Here is an 18,664-nt window from a genome sequence, read left to right as displayed (position 1 = left end):
GTCAATTAGCCTACCAGAAGCTTCTAAAGCCATGACATGACATTTTATGGAATTTTCCAAGCTGTTTAAATGCACAGTCAACTTAGTGTATGTAAACTTCTGACCCACTGGAATTGTGATATTTTGAATAAGTCTGTATTTTGAATCTGTCTGTAAACAATTGTTGGAAAAATGACTTGTCATGCACAAATTAGATGTCCTAACCGACATGCCGAAACTATAGTTTGTTAACAAGAAATTTGGGGAGTGGTTGAAAAACAAGTTTTAATGACTCCAACCTAAGTGTATGTAAACCTCCCACTTTAACTGTATGTTCTGAATGGCGCTTGTCTTTTCCTCTCTCTCTAATTTTTTAACTCACCTTGTACAGTAAGGGTTTTTCTCTTTACCTCATGGGGTCGTTCCACCAATTTGGTGCCTTTTGAGAACTGTTAAAAGAAAAAGGAATTTCACCTAATTTTAACATTCTGTCAGAGCACATGTTCAGTTCATTAAAACACTTTTTCCCAGCTCAATATGTCAAATACAAAATATATTTCTAGCCTGTCTATGTATGGCTAACAGGGTTGACATGTTATGCTTGATCCTCTCAGAGTAGAACCATCTCACCTGCTTTTACGCTAGGATTTGGCTATTAGATGTTTATGGTTTCTTTTGAAAAAAATATTTAAAAGGAAGAGTTTCACCATATTACAATGAGAGTTCAGTTCACGTAACAGGCTTGACCTTTAGAATGAGGGACAGATGTAAATGAATCACTCATCACACAAAATAAATAATCATCTTCAGAAATGACTTTGTCAAAGCAGCAAAATAACTAGGGCTTTACAATGAGGGTGAGAACTTGTGGGGATTAAGTGGGTTAAAAAACATCTTCCTAGAAGTCACAGAAGGTAGACAGAGGGACATGTCAAAATGCTGAATTTTGGCACTTAGTCAAGACTTTATTTATTCATTCAGATTGATTCAATTCTACATGTGGTCTAGGTTAAAGGGCACTTCATTTAATATAACAGGTTTTTGAAATTCAATATTGATGCACAATTTCTACTTAAAATATCAAAGGTATGCCAAAGACACTCTTCGGGGATCGACCCAGTGATAGAACACTTTGTCTTCATGCTCTTTACCTTCCGAACCTTGTGACATGTTGCCTTAATTCCCTGTGATCTGTGATTTCTGTCCTCTCCACCCACTCTGTGATGATGAGGTAGTCTGTATGTGTACAGTAGTGAAACCCGTTCCTATTACACTGCTTATCATGTGTTTTGGGGGTATAGATGTTATTGTCCTGTGAAAACAAAAAACAAATGTATGTGAGATTTTAAGCAGCTTATTAAAAATACATTTTGAAATACAGTATACCCACTCTTCTTTTCCTCCATCATCCATCATCCACTCTTCTCCTCCCCTTCATGTTCTATTTCACAATGAATGCAACTGTAGACCAAGTGTAAAAGTACAAAAAACTGCAGGACATTTCACCTTCTTTTCTTCCAGGAAATGTCAGCACTCATTTCCCCATTTCCAGTTAATGAAACAAATGAAGATCAACATACATGACCTCACTTGTGTAAAGTCCACAAAGACGCCTATTCCCTCTAGAAGACACACACAAGACCCTCTCCCAGCTGTGCATGAAGTCATATGTAGGCTACGATCAGCGCGGAATATTGGACTCTGGGGTCCCCATGCATGCAAAAGGAGGTGACCTGCTCTGGCTCATTCTGACTCACTGGCTCTCTGGATACACTAGATGCTATGATTGATTTTAGTTGCAGAGATTCTCTCTCACTCATGTTTCTCTCTCCTCAATCTAGAGATTTGTTATCTGACCCATAGTTGTGTGTTTGTCTGATTGATCTCTCTCTTAACCCCTCCTCTGTCAGGTGTTGGAGTTGAGTGCAAGATGTTTTCAAAGACAAGAGAGACCAGCTACTGGGAAGCTGTATGTCCCAGATCTAGATAGCCCGGTCCCACTCTGTTTGTGCTCTCTTGCCAACTTCTTGTGACAAAGACCATAAGAGTTGGCAAGACAGCACAATCAGATCTGAGACCAGGCTATGGTGCAGCACAGCACTCTGCATCATGGTGTACCTCAACCTGGATCGGAACACGCAATACACAGTGCTCATGACCCAGGGGGTGAACTGGAATTCAACAGTACTCTGTGGCAGTGGTTCCCACACTGTGGGTTGGGGCCCACTTGTGGATCGTGGCAGGTGGGCCGCCGGATGACATTGCCCAAATGTTTTTAGTGTAAACTTAAATGACTAAAACCAAGTAAAAAGTATGTAGAAAAGTTCATTTTTATTTTACCAGGCAAGTCAGTTAAGAACAAATTCTTAATTTCAATGACGGCCTAGTGGGTTAACTGCCTGTTCAGGGGCAGAATGACAGATTTGTACCTTGTCAGCTCGGGGGTTTGAACTTGCAACCTTCCGGTTACTAGTCTAACACTCTAACCACTAGGCTACCCTGCCACCCCATAATGGACCTATTTTTCAATAGTCTTTGAGAATTTGCAATCACCAAAATAAAAGGGCCCCATTTGATTTTTGAGCATTAGAACACAGCATTAGCCATGTAAAAATGTGTAGAATTGGATGAAATTAGCTTAAAAACTGCAATATTTTCTCTCAAGTTCTATGGCAAAATGCGTATAATTGCAGGAAATTGGCTTTAAAACTGCAACATTTTCTTTCAGCTCCATGACAGGATGTGTGGAATTGCAGGAGTTTAGCGTTGGACCTGCAAATATTTTGTACTTATTGGCTTTGTGTACGTTTTTTCGCTGCTCAAATGTTATGGTGGGTCGCGAATCAGACACCTCATGAAGCAAAACAGTTTTGGAGACCACCGCTCTATGGGAATAGAGAGGGCCTCAGTCAAACACACAATTATTTCGCTTTTAGGGTAATTGGATTGCAGTTCATTGCATCAGTGCAAAAGGCAAGAATAGTATTTATACTGTAGTGTAGTAAGCGTGGATGCAGGAGCCTCCATATTATATTGTCATAGAGAGAGAGAGATAGGGCAATGATGCAGACAGTTTCAATTGTTCAGAAAACAAAACACAACCATTTGCCTGTTTAACACACACACGCACGCACGCACGCACGCACGCACGCACGCACGCACGCACACACACACACACACACACACACACACACACACACACACACACACACACACACACACACACACACACACACACACACACACACACACACACACACACACACACACACACACACACACACACACACACACACACACACACACACACACAAAAAACAAACACATCTTTGTTGTTGACAGCAGGTCTGTTGGGAGCAGAGAAGCCTGTTGGAAACAATAGTTTTCATTGTCTGACAAGCAATTTGGTGATTTTCTTTTTGGCTTTGTTCTCTCTCTGTCTTTCTATTCCCCCGTTGTTGTTCCTGTCTGTCATAGGTTTAGAGACCAAGTGGCTGGCTGGGAGAAAATAGGCCTCCCTGTCTGTCATAGGTTTAGAGACCAAGTGGCTGGCTGGGAGAAAATAGGCCTCCCTGTCTGTCCAAGTGACATTTTTATACCCCATCATTTGTTTTCCATTCCAACTGCCACTCTTCATATCTGTGTTGTTTCTTTTATGATATTGGTAGTTTTTCCCCCCTTATTTTTTAATGAAAAACAACCCGCTTCGCTTCCCTCCATCCTTGGCAAGCATGCAAGTCTCCTGTGTCTCTGTCTCCTTGGGACTCCCTTAGCTACACTATGTGTCTTAACTGAAAACCTTGGATTATGACAAATGGGCTGCACTTTCAAATGGCTCATTTAGCATAAATACTATCATATTGGCTGTAACTTATCTTCTACATATTACCGGGCTGTAGTGTTGATGAGGATGGATGGGTTTAAGGGCCGGAGCGACGAGCTGCATGACAGCTGGATCCTAATTGGAGTATCCATCATGAGTGACTTTGAGGTGTATACCCACACTCACGCAAACACACACCATCATGAGTGACTTTGAGGTGTATACCCACACTCACGCAAACACACACCATCAGAAGTGACTTTGAGGTGTATACCCACACTCACGCAAACACACACCATCAGAAGTGACTTTGAGGTGTATACCCACACTCACGCAAACACACACCATCAGAAGTGACTTTGAGGTGTATACCCACACTCACGCAAACACACACCATCAGAAGTGACTTTGAGGTGTATACCCACACTCACGCAAACACACACCATCAGAAGTGACTTTGAGGTGTATACCCACACTCACGCAAACACACACCATCAGAAGTGACTTTGAGGTGTATACCCACACTCACGCAAACACACACCATCAGAAGTGACTTTGAGGTGTATACCCACACTCACGCAAACACACACCATCAGAAGTGACTTTGAGGTGTATACCCACACTCACGCAAACACACACCATCAGAAGTGACTTTGAGGTGTATACCCACACTCACGCAAACACACACCATCAGAAGTGACTTTGAGGTGTATACCCACACTCACGCAAACACACACCATCAGAAGTGACTTTGAGGTGTATACCCACACCATCACTTTGAGGTGCACGCAAACACACACCATCAGAAGTGACTTTGAGGTGTATACCCACACTCACGCAAACACACACCATCAGAAGTGACTTTGAGGTGTATACCCACACTCACGCAAACACACACCATCAGAAGTGACTTTGAGGTGTATACCCACACTCACGCAAACACACACCATCAGAAGTGACTTTGAGGTGTAGTGTCTGGTACCCTCCAGCCTCTATATTTTGGAGACATACCTTTAAATAAATCCCAACATGTATAACATTTTAACCAGAAGACTGAGGATGGGGGGATAAGGGAGACAGAGGAGAAGGAGACAGATGGCCTTGTATGGATGTGTGTGAGGGGTATACTTGGAAGGAGATTAGCAGCTGGCAGTATATAAAGAAATTCCAGGCCCCATATTCATAAAGTGTCTCAGAGTACCTCATCTAGGATCATATCCCCCTTGTCCTATTCATTATGATCTAAAAGGCTAAACTGATCCCAGATCAGCACTCCTACTCTGAGACGCTTTATGAATATGAGCCCAGATGTTAGACATTTTACTTTTGATGAAACAGCTAGACAACCACATATCACAGCCTCAGTTTGTCGGGCATGGACTCTACAAATTGTTAAAAGCGTTTATGGTACAAATTCTCTTTTTCCTGTCCACCCCAAAAAGAGCTACAGTACATCAATATTTTCAACACTTCCATTTCTAACTGTAAAGGGTTGAGAAGAAATAGCAAGCAGACAGCCAGACCAGAGTTCAGTCTCCTAACTGTAATGTGGGGAGACAAGGTCTAACGGAATCAGCATGTCCTCAGAGTTAAGGCAATTATGATAACCAGGCAGGCGGAAACGCCACGGCCAGGAGAACACTGGACTCTTTGATCTAGCAGGCTTCCTACTTAAATCACACACACACCTACAGAGAGATGCATGCCTTTCTTAGCTAATGCAAACAGGCTCACAGAAAGTCACCCCAGAAGTCTGGCTATACCTCTGTGGATTCCTGGGAGCAGTCTCTTGCATGCACTCACACACAGATGCACTCACACACAGATGCACACACACACATACAGACCTTCTCCTCCTCCCCTCCCTTCCCCTCATCAAAAATGAACATCTTTTTTTGTTTTGTTTCATGTGGCTACCGGACAGCATGGTTTCCTTTGATTGCTGTGTTCAGACAATGTGACTCAGCACCCTGAACAAAGTGTAGGAGGGGGTACAGCCAGGGACTAAGGGGGTACAGCCAGGGACTGAGCTTCATTTATACCTCTGGATGAAAATGTTGCAACCAGGGTTTGGCTGACTAGTGAAGGTCTGAGAGCAGCAAGTCAGTGGGCAACTGGACAACTGGGAGTTCATGGTGGCTCAGCAGGGGTTTGGGTGACTGAACGGTTGGGAGCTGCAAATGCACAGTCAGTAGGCAACTGAGCCACCAAGGTGGATCAGGTACTTAGTTTCCTTTGTCCCTCTGTATGATGTGGCAGTCAGAGTTTTGGGTAGGGAATGTCTGGGGGGGATGTAAAGGTACAGTTAGTAGGAGACTGAGGGTCCATGATGAATCCGCAGGGAATTGGGTGACTGACTGGGAAAGAGACAGTCAGAGGTGTACTCAGTGGAAAACTGGGCATTCATGGTGGATCAGTAGGGGTTTGGGTGACTGAATAGCTGGGGGATGCAGAGGCTCAGTGGGCTACAGTTTCTTCCCTCTGGATAAAAACGTGTCCGGGTTTAGGTAGAAAACGGCTGGGGGAGAGTCAGAGGTACATTCATTCAAAGGTGCAATCAGCAGGCAACCAATGTGTGTGTCACCAGTTTCATTAACCTATAGTCTCCTGTCCCTGTGGCATGGCGGAGTGGCACTGAGACCTCTGCTGTGACCGGCTGCTGTCACAACAGCTGTTCCAGTCCAGACCATCACCGGCCTGGCGCTGACGTCAAGGATTCTAAGTCAGATGGGCTCCAAGTCTCTGTCACACACAAGGGGGATGTTTCTCTACTGCTGCTCTCTTGGAGGAGGGGAGAGAAAGTAGGAGAGAGAGAGAGAGAGAGAGAGAGAGAGAGAGAGAGAGAGAGAGAGAGAGAGAGAGAGAGAGAGAGAGAGAGAGAGAGAGAGAGAGAGAGAGAGAGAGAGAGAGAGAGAGAGAGAGAGAGAGAGAGAGAGAGAGAGAGAGAGAGAGAGAGAGAGAGAGAGAGAGAGAGAGAGAGAGAGAGAGAGAAAGTGATGAATATTGAGGTAGAGTGCTTAAAGATGGAGGTAGCATCTCTCTCTCTCATTCGGAAAGTATTCAGACCCATTGACTTTTTCCACATTTTGTTATGTTTACAGCTTTATTCTAAAATTGATTAAATTGTTTTTTTCTCTCATCAATCTACAGTCAATACCCCATAATGACGAAGTGAAAACAGGTTTTTAGAAATTTTGGCAAATGTATTACAAATAAAAAACTGAAATATCACATTTACATAAGTATTCAGACACTTTGCTATGAAACTTGAAATTGAGCTCATGTGCATCCTGTTTCCATTGATCATCCTTGAGATGTTTCTACAACTTGATTGAAGTCCACCTGTGGTATATTCAATTGATTGTACATGATTTTGGAAGGCACACACCTGTCTAAAAAAGGTCCCGCAGTTGACAGTGCATGTCAGAGCCAAAACCAAGCCATGAGGTCAAAGAAATTGTCCCAAGAGCTCTGACACAAGATTGTGTCGAGGCACAGATCTGGGGAAGGGTACCAAGACAGTTATGCAGCATTGAAGGTCCCCAAGAAGACAGTGGCCTCCATAATTCTTAAATGGAAGAAGTTTGGAATCACTAAGACCTTTCCTAGAGTTGCCTGCCCGGCCAAACGGAACAATCAGGGGAGAAGGGCCTTGGTCAGGGAGGTGACCGAAAACCAGATGGTCACTCTGGAACTCTCAGAGTTCCTCTGTGGAGATGGGAGAACCTTCCAGAAGGACAACCATGTCTGCATCACCACCAATCAGGCCTTTATGGTAGAGTGGCCAGACGGAAGCCACTCCTCAGTAAAGGCACATGACAGCCCACTTGGAGTTTGCCAAAAGTCAACTAAAGGACTCTCAGACCATGAGAAACAAGATTGCCTGGTCTGATGAAACCAAGATTGTACTCTTTGACCTGAATGCCAAGCGTCACGTCTGGAGGAAACCAGGCACCACCCATCACCTGGTCAATACCATTCCTACAGAGAGATCCTTGTTGAAAACTTGCTCCAGAGCGCTCAGGACCTCAGACTGCGGCGAAGGTTCACCTTCCAACAGGTCAATGACCCTAAGCACACAGCCAAGACAACGCAGGAGCGGCTTCGGGACAAGTCTCTGAATGTCCTAGAGTGGCCCAGCCAGAGCCCAGACTTCAAACTGATTGAACAACATGACAGAGCTTGAGATGATCTGCAGAGAAGAATGGGAGAAACTCCCCAAATACAGGTATGCCAAGCTTGTAGTGTCATACCCAATGTGATATTTCCGTTTTTTTAATATAGGTCTAAAAAAGGTCTAAAATGTCTAAAAAGCTGTTTTTGCTTGGTCATTATGGGCTCTTTTGTGTAGATTAATGGGGGGGGGGACAATTGAATCCATTTTAGAATAAGGCTGTAAAGTAACAAAATGTGGAAAAAGTAAAGGGGTCTGAATACTTATATATATATATATATATATATATATATATATACATATCTTTGATGCCGATGAGAGCGCCTGGACCCTGTCTGTTATGTTCCCTTCTGTGAGGTGACTGCAGCCAGTACACTCACAATTGGACACTGGGTTGAAACACATTGCCTCCCAGTTGGGGTGGCTTACATTGCCAATGGATGAGTGGGTGTGAGGGGAGACACAGGTGAGGACAGGGCTGACCAAGTACATAACCGGTTACAGTGAAAGACATCCCCGGTATTCTATATTTTTGTCATTGTCTTGCCACCTACTGTACGTTGGCAGAGAACTACCACATTATAAAGTAATTGGATTTCCCTGCAACCTACAACAAATCAGCCAACTGTTCTAATCTTTGAACAGATCGATTCAAATCCCTGAGCAGATAAGCAGATAGTCTGCCAAACACCTCCCCAAATAAAAGTCCCATCCTCCTTCATATCTCATGGGAGACAGTATCTGTGTTGGCTTTACATCCCCCTAGCTTGCTCTTTGCCAAAACCTCCCATAAGGGTAAGAGGTATGTTGATCTTCCTGGTGAAATAAAGATAATTTTTTTAAACACCAAGATGTACCACATCCCCATGCCTACCCCCCCTCCTCCTCCTACGCTCAGCATAGAGGGTATATAGGCTGTGAAAGAGAGAAGAGAGAGCTAGCATGACTAGATAGATCCTCTCCGCAGCTTACGGCCCTCTTCACAGCAGGAGAGGAGAGGATAGAGGAGAGGATAATACAGGCTAAAGAAAGGCAACTGCCAGGAGAGATCTGCTAACAATGAACCTGTTTGTTGCTTTTAAGTTAAACACAGTGCAGCTCTGTCTCTGTTCACATGGGGCCCCTACTGGGAGAGCCAGAGTCCCCAGAGGCTTACAGGGGCTTACCTGAGATGTAAGGTGAGAAAATACTCCTTGAAAAACCATCAAATCTCTCCCTGAACATCATTTGGGGCCTCAATGAGACTTCCTGGTAAATAAAGGTTTAATATAAAGTAAGTCTGAATAGCCCCAGTGGAGGTTAACACCCAGAGTTAATATGGAACCCAAAACTGTCTGTTAAGTTCAAGCCTAGGCATTCGCTAGAGGAGCTAATGCAAGTCTTCTGGTCTCAGGCAAGGTTATAGATCACAAGAGTGACCAAAATATCTCTTCTACGCTTGCACACATTTAAACCAAGTAAAACCCACTATACTATAAGATATCTAGTCTTTAAAAAACCTTTGCGACAGTTTCATCACTATTGAACAGAACCAAATGGAAAGACATAAATACATTTCATCACGTATGCATGACCCATTTGAAAAAATTTGAGTGGTGAACATTAACAATGGTGACTGTTGCGCTCCAACTGACCTTGTTCCAAATGACCTGTTCCCTATATAGTGCACTACTTTTGACAACAGCCCAGAGCCCATTGGGTGCACCATTGTATATATGCAATAGGGTGCCATGTGGGACACAGCCGTCCTAGAAGAGGCCCTGTGTATAGCTTCTCCAGCCCTCTCAGACATAATGCTCTCCAGCTGAAAGGAAATAGGTCCTTTCCTCCTCTGAGAGGAAAGCTCTGTGTGTGTGTGTGTGTGTGTGTGTGTGTGTGTGTGTGTGTGTGTGTGTGTGTGTGTGTGTGTGTGTGTGTGTGTGTGTGTGTGTGTGTGTGTGTGTGTGTGTGTGTGTGTGTGTGTGTGTGTGTGTGTGTGTGTGTGTGTGTGTGTGTGTCTCAGAGAGGTGGAAAAGCTACCTCACAATCTATCCATTAAATTACCCTCCTCCCCATAAGGACCACTATGAATCAGAAAAAACACCTGACCTTCTCAGCCCTCTACTGTAGCTTTATATAAATACTGCATGATTATATGGTGGAAAGGCTCTGGAGGTTCTGCCACTCGGTACATACACAGTACGTATGGCCTTTGCAGCACTGTAGCTTTATATAAATACTGTCTGTGCAACGATTAGCAGCAGCATCATCATGCATAATATGTGGTTTAGCGGCTCTGAAATGTCAGTAAGGAGTTCTGTCACTCTGTAATGTACATACTGTATACAGGTTACACGGTACTGCTGAAAAAGCACTTTGATTTAGAAGATAGGCACCTGACCTGTTTCATTGTTTTCCACTGAATTCAGATTTCTATGTTTGGTTGATGTTGGCTTATTCAACATAAAACAAGACTGTTGTACACATCTGTCTCTACATCTGTTTCGAAAAATGACAGAGAAGTAGAAAGTGTTTTGAGGGCGGAAATAAGAACACATCACTTCAAACAACACCTTAGCTTTGTTGGAACAAATTGATGGTTCATATAGAGTGCGTCCTGTGTGTGTGTGTGTGTGTGTGTGTGTGTGTGTGTGTGTGTGTGTGTGTGTGTGTGTGTGTGTGTGTGTGTGTGTGTGTGTGTGTGTGTGTGTGTGTGTGTGTGTGTGTGTGTGTGTGTGTGTGTGTGTGTGTGTGTGTGTGTGTGTGTGTGTGTGTGTGTGTGCTTAAAAGCCTTGTGGAGAATGCCTAGAATATGACCTGACACACTGATTTTCACTTACTTTCTGCCTCCTGATTTCTTGTTTCTCAAAGTTTAATGCACTACCATCGAGAGCCTTTATTGTTGCCTAAGCACGCGCTTGCCCCCCTTTCAGAACTCTCAACTTCAGATGGATACAAGGGGGCAGAAAAAGGCTTGCAGCTCTCTACATATATTATTCAGGTTTAGCTACTTGTTCTTAGCTACCCAGGTTGGATTCGGTTTCAACGCATTAACCTTCCACAGGGAGCAGGGGAACAGGAAGCCTATTTGTCATCGCAGTGAGACCTGTGAGAATGGATTAAATATAAATCAAGATGTGTCTATTGTGGAGAATAGCAACTAGTCTCTGTAGAAGAAAACAAACGATCTGAATCTCAGAGGTCCTGAAAAAAACTGTTTTGCAGAAAAACTAAGATGTAAGTCTTATCAGTTGTGACAGGAGGGAGGAAACTATCAAGTATGGATCTGGAATTGGGCTTTAATCGTCTATACCATGCCCCTCGGGTCCTGGGTGGGTTGTTGTGTTTGCTAACATAGAGAAAGACCTTACTGTTTTTAGGACAAAAACCTTATAAAAGGCCAATAAAAGGCCAATAAACGATGACACAAGGATATAATGTTGGGGATAGCTCCCTGTGGTACATTGGACTGTTATCATTTACGCTGGTACTCACTGTATAGTGTTGCACTGGTAAATATCGCACCATTACCAGACCTAGGACAGCTGGGATTGAGGCTACCCTGTGGCCCCGTACTGTAGAGGCCTTCATGGATCCAAAAAGTTGGACGTGTTTCCGAAATGGACCTGGGGCTTTCCAAGGACCCGAGGACAACTAGACCCATTCCGTATTTCTGATGAACTTCTCCAACATTGTGAATCCGAGACCAGGCTTTGTGGAATCTAGCTCCGACTACATTGAATATCCCAAGGTCAATACTTAAAAATATATACATTATGAAATGCCCGCCTTGTAACTACATTGGTTCCTCCTTTAAAAGTTGCGAGCTTGCACTTCGAGACTTCGAGGTACCCAGCATCACGGCGTCATTTCTCCAGACCACCACAAGGGGGAGATAGAGCACTCATTATGCATTTTGGTCCCAAGGTTTTTATATGACCAATAATATTGAGTGGTTCCAATGACAAATTTGACGGGAGTCACCCGTCCCTGGTGGCTTTCTTCAACAAAGTTGGCTGACAAAACATTACGGGGGAAGCAGATGTAAGTAGTTATAACGTCATAACGAGTCAAACTAAAAATGTACAATTTTGCATATTTTTCTGTCAAAGTTCATTTAAGAAAATCACGATTTTAGCAAGTTAGCAGCGAACTAGCTGGTGTTATGACATGAGTACAGTATGACATTGTAATTTGTGTTGTTTAATGTTTTAGGGACTCCTGAGAAAACTAGTAAACCAGGCTGTCGTCTTGGGAAACAATGGATGTAAAGAATCTAGCTAGCTAAAGCATTTACTGCAAATTGAATGTACAATTGTGTAAGATTGCCTTGCCATGCAGTGCAGCTGAAGTAACATAGCTAACGTTAGCTAACTATTTACTTGCTTATTGTGTAGTGGAGGATAAAAATAACTGTATGCCTATGGATGTGTAGCTAGCTACAGTATGTAGCCGATCTGTGTATGGACCCTAAAACGTTCTGAACTAATATTCATACCAATCTATAAGCCTCAGCTATCATAGTTGTTGTATCAACTTCAAGTCAAATCAACTTGAAGTCTATGGATTGAGTAGAATATAACAACTTTATTGGGCCAAGGATACAAGTCCTATATACATGTACTGTAGTTATTACCACACATGAGATCCCCCCCCCCGCATTGTACGCTGTACATTGAATATATTCACTGATCATGACTCTTCCTTGGCAAATAAAGGTGTGGTTCAGGTATGAATCTCTGAGACATTCTTTTTCAGTCATATCCAAAACCAGGTGTATCAAACTACATTCTTTGAATGATAATGTGTCTGCATGTATGTATTACAACTATACACTTAAACAGTGTTTACCACTCCTGCTCCTGGGATATCAATGATTACACATTGAAACTGTGCAATAGACTAGAAACATGATTTAAGTAAAGGGTGATTTGTAATTCATATATACAGAAAGAAAATAAACTATGCATATCTAACTCACTTCATCTGCATTAATCAGGACACAGGGTAGTATTTCAATGAGATACTTAATTTCAGCCAGTGGAGAATGTGAAACGGTTTACTGAAAGAAGTTCATTATCCAGGTGTTTTAAATACATAATACATGCATTATAATTATGATAATTGTAATATTAAATTATAAATACAAGTTCAATCTGTACTTCAATGCACATATGGTGTGCACTATAAAGCGAAGAAGAAGGACGAGGTGGGGAGAGAGGTGTAGAGAGAGGTGTAGAAGACAGAAAGGGAAAGAGGTAAGAACAGCGGCAGACAGAGCATATGATTCATGAATTACAGTGCTACCCTAATATTCTCTCAGTTCATCACAATTTCAGTGTCTCTAGCGGTGTCTCCTAACCAGCCTTGGGCCCACAGTTGGCCCAAAGGTTATCTTAAGAGAGGGTGAGGTGGCGATGACGGGACTGGCTTCCTCTCTCACATCAAAACATACCTGCAGACGAGATACAGATGGGTAGTGAGCATTATTATGCCTTGTTTTTTTTATTCTAACACGGTCAATCATCATAATCATCAGGAGGTAAAATTCAAAACTGACCTTGGATCATTAACTGTGGGACTACTACATCTCTATCTGTATTTCAATGTAAAGCATCTCTTTAATGATACTTCCTGTCGACCTGACCCCATCTATGATCATGCTGTGCCCACTTTGACAGCCAGTTCAGATGCGAGAGGGGTTCCCCGACACAGCTGATATAACCTAGAGGATTTAGGGAAAAGGATGAAGTGAAGGAGAGAGTGTTATTGTGTGTGTGTGGTCTCAACTGGTGTCCACACTATAAGTGGCCAAAGAGTACTTTATGCTGAAAAACAGACACATGAGGACAAACAATAGAAGATCATGTCATTATGAGACATAAATACCACTAGAAGCTTGATGATGACTTGATCATTTGAATCAGCTGTATAGTGCTAAGGCAAAAATGTGCACAAGTGTTTGGAGGATTCCGATATGCCACAGCTGGTGAGGTGTCAGGTTCGCCTCTGTGCTTAAGGGGCGATTATTCCAACTCTCTGTGAAATGCTGCAGATCTACCCGCAGACGAGGTAGGAACACATATCCCACACAGAAGAGGTGGAAAGAATTCGACAGGTCAAAGTATCCTTCTTCCTCCAAACTGTGCATGTGAGACAGGTTCCATGTACAACAAGACAGGCAGAGAGGTAGAGAGAAAAAGAACACCGAACAGTTTAATTACCTCTGGTTATGGACACTTTTGCCAGCAATAAAGCTTCCACAGCCTGCACCTCAGGCAGTGAACATCTGGCAATATCTACATTTTCGACCCCTTGATCAGCTCGCACTCTGAAAGTAAAGAAAATAGCTTATTTTTTGTAGATATGAAAACAATAACTGAGATATGACCGTTTAATCTAAAGCAGCAGATGTCACTTTCAGGATACGTCAATACAGCACAGAAAGCTTAACACCAGACTGGTATTGTGGTTGTTCATTAGGTGATGGGAAATATGCTTAACACCAGACTGGTATTGTGGTTGTTCATTAGGTGATGGGAAATATGCAATATATATACAAAATAATGTACTTACCTCTTACCTGTATCTTGAAAAAAAGCATTGGAATTAAAAGTGAAATGTTTAACCTATTAACCTGTTTCATTATTTATGTATTACCAATTGAAGAAGAACAACTCCAATTTCATACATCATTGAACATTTGTTGACGAATAAGTAAGAATAAAAAGTTAAAATAACTTAGATTTGATGGAGACATTATACATCTTAATACTTTATCAATTTATGATTTGTATCAATGTGGACGGGAGACATGGGTGCAGGAACAGAGTATTTTTCCCGAGCAATGCAACGAAGCTGGATCATTCTGGAAATGATACCTGCACCATCTACACGCTGCAAAGCCTCTTCGCCTTTGTACACGATGGTCCATTGCTCTGAGACTTCCTTTGACCATTCTAAAGCCCACATGGGGCATCCTTGCCTTAATGGCACTGACTTTCTGGTCTAACTCTTCATCTGACATATCAATAGCATTCCCTGACAGACATATTGTGTTCTTTCATCCTTCTGTAAAAAAAAGCAAACCGTTACACTGTCATGAAATATGATTACATATCAACTATGAAACAAATACCACATGACCTGTTTATGAGTTGCCATGAAATAAAGTTAGATTAATTCAACTGAAAATGGCGAGAACGGGCATTCATAGCTTGAGAATAATAATTGCATGATTTATCATTCTACGGTATGTATGTATTAGAGGTCGACCGATTATAGATTTTTCAACGTCGATACCGATAGCAATTATTGGAGGACCAAAAAAGCCGATACCGATTAATTGGCTGATTGTTTTCATTTTTATTTATTTATTTATTTATAATGACAATTACAACAATACTGAATGAACACTTTTATTTTAACTTAATTTAATACATCAATCAAATCTATTTAGCCTCAAATAAATAATGAAACACGTTCAATTTGGTTTAAATAATGCAAAAAGAAGAAGAAAGTAAAAGTGCAATATGTGCCATGTAAAAAAGCTAACGTTTAAGTTCCTTCCTCAGAACATGAGAACATACGAAAGCTGGTGGTTCCTTTTAACATGAGTCTTCAATAATTCCAGATAAGAAGTTTTAGGTTGAGGTTATTATAGGAATTATAGGACTATTTCCCTCTATAACGTTTGTATTTCATATTGACTATTGGATGTTCTTATAGGCACTTTAGTATTGTCAGTGTAACAGTATAGCTTCCGTCCTTCTCCTCGCTCCTACCTGGGCTCGAACCAGGAACACATCAACAACAGCCACCTTCGAAGCAGCGTTACCCATGCAGAGCAAGGGGAACAATTACTCCGAGTCTCAGAGCGAGTGACATTTGAAACGCTATTAGCGCGCACCCTGCTAACTAGCTAGCCGTTTCACATCAGTTACACCAGCCTAATCTCTGGAGTTGATAGGCTTGAAGTCATAAACAGCTCAATGCTTGAAGCATTGTGAAGAGCTGCTGGCAAAACACACGAAAGTGCTGTTTGAATGAATGCTTACGAGCCTGCTGCTGCCTACTATTGCTCAGTCAGACTGCTCTATCAAATATCAAATCATAGACTTAATTATAACATAATAACACACAGAAATACGAGCCTTAGGTCATCAATATGGTAAAATACGGAAACTATCATTTAGAAAATAAAACGTTTATTCTTTCAGTGAAATACGGAACCGTTCCGTATTTTATCTAACGGGTGGCATCCCTAAGTCTAAATATTGCTGTTACACTGTACAACCTTCAATGTTATGTCATAATTACGTAAAATTCTGGCACATTAGTTCGGCAAACAAGCCAGGCGGCCCAAACTGTTGCATATACCCTGAATCGGTTGCACAGAACACAAGAGAAGTGACACAATTTCCCTCGTTAATATTGCCTGCTAACATGAATTTCTTTTAACTAAATATGCAGGTTTAAAAATATTTACTTCTGTGTATTGATTTTAAGAAAGGCATTGATGTTTATGGTTAGGTACATTCGTGCAACGATTATGCTTTTTTCGCAAATGTGCTTTTAAAAAAAAATAATCCCCGTTTGGCGAAGTTGGCTGTCTTTGTTAGGAAGAAATAGTCTTCACAATTCGCAACGAGCCAGGCGGCCCAAACTGCTGCATATACCCTGACTCTGTTGCACAAAACGCAAGAGAAGTGACACAATTTCCCTAGTTAAAAGAAATGCATGTTATCAGGCAATATTAAATAAACATGCAGGTTTGAAAATATATACTTGTGTATTGATTTAAAGAAAGGCGTTGATATTTATGGTTAGGTACACATTGGTGCAACGACACTGCTTCTTTCTCGAATGCACTTGTTAAATCACCCGTTTGGCGAAGTAGGCTGATTCAATGATAAATTAACAGGCACCGCATCGATTATATGCAACGCAGGACAAGCTAGATGAACTAGTAATATCATCAACCATGTGTAGTTAACCAGTGATTATGTTAAGATTGATTGTTTTTTATAAGATATGTTTAATGCTAGCTAGCACCTTACCTTGACTCCTTGCTGCACTCGCATAACAGGTAGTCAGCCTGCCCCACAGTCTCCACGTGGAGTGCAATGTAATCGGCCATGATCGGTGTCCATGCAGATTACCGATTGTTGTGAAAACTTGAAATCGGCCCTAATTAATTGGCCATTCCGATTAATCGGTCGACCTCAAGTATGTATCTATGTAATATAGTACAATGTCATGAACAGACACTGAATCGTCGGAGCTAACTACTAGCTATGTAAAAGTTGGACGGAAGAACGCACAGTGCTGCTTACCTGAGATGCCATCATCACACAGTCCTTCTTCATAGGTGTCTGATATGACTTCCTTTGTGTCAGAAAGAAAGGCTGAACAGTATTGGTTATAGCCAAACTGACCCTCAAAAAATGGCCAAAATGGAGGGTTGTTGATAACTTAAATTAAATTGGAGTTTTGTTTTCAAATACACTTTTTGTTTTCAAAATATTTTGGGGGAATAAAATGCAAAGATTTGCATTCTATTACCAAATATTTGCAAAACATGTTTTTTTACTTTGAAGCCTCGTTTTTGCTTTCAGAACAATTATTTTTGTTTGAAAATAAAAAAGTTTTGCTCTCGACAAAAAGACATCCATTTGTTGCAGGTTGGGGAGAGGGGCTAATAGCTGAACAATAGACTATTCAACCTTTACTAAATAATAGTCTAATAGCCGAGTTAGGTGTGAAAACCCCATCCTATCACAGACCAGATTCGCCTTAAAACCTCACTAGGGGGTATGGGTAGCGTCCCACCTGACCTGTGAAATTGCAGAGCGCCAAATTCAAAAACAGAAATACTCATTATAAGAATTTATGAAACATACAAGTGTTATGCATGGGTTTAAAGATAAATGTCTTGTTAATCCAACCACGGAGTGAGATTTCAAAAAGGCTTTACGGCGAAAGCATACCATCCTATTATCTGAGGACAGCGCCCAGCAGACAAATCATTACAAACAATAACAAGCCAAGTAGAGGAGTTACACAAGTCAAAAATAGTGATAAAATTAATCACTTACCTTTGATGATCTTCATATGTTTGCACTCACAAGACTCCCATTTACTCAATAAATGTTTGTTTTGTTCGATAAAGTCCATCGATAAAGTCCACGTTTATATTGTTAGAGCGTTTTGTTCAATAATCAAACTGTCTCAAACAACATCCTGTGAAATTGCAGAGCGTGAGACTCAACAAAACAAAAATTCTCATAATAAACATACATAAAAGATACAAATGTTACACACCAGCTTAAAGATACACTTCTTGTTAATCTAACCGCTGTGTCAGATTTCAAAAAGGCTTTATGGTGAAAGTAAACCATGTGATTATCTGAGAACAGCGCCCAGCAGACAAATCATTACAAACAGTTAGCAGCCAAGAAGAGGAGTAACAAAAGTCAGAAATAGCGATAAAATCTTTGATGATCTTCATGTGGTTGCACTCCAAAGACTCCATGTTACAAAAAAAAAGTTTATTTTGTTCGATAATGTCCCTCTTTATATCCAAGCAATCCATTGGAACAAAGCACGGTCACAACAGACAGATGAAAAATCAAAAAAGTACCATAAAAGTTTATAGAAACATGTCAAATGTTGTTAAAAATCATTCCTCAGGTTGTTTTTGTCATGAA

This window comes from Oncorhynchus gorbuscha, linkage group LG09, assembly GCF_021184085.1.
Source record: "Oncorhynchus gorbuscha isolate QuinsamMale2020 ecotype Even-year linkage group LG09, OgorEven_v1.0, whole genome shotgun sequence".
Taxonomy (NCBI): domain Eukaryota; kingdom Metazoa; phylum Chordata; class Actinopteri; order Salmoniformes; family Salmonidae; genus Oncorhynchus; species Oncorhynchus gorbuscha.
This window is presented reverse-complemented; position numbering follows the sequence as displayed.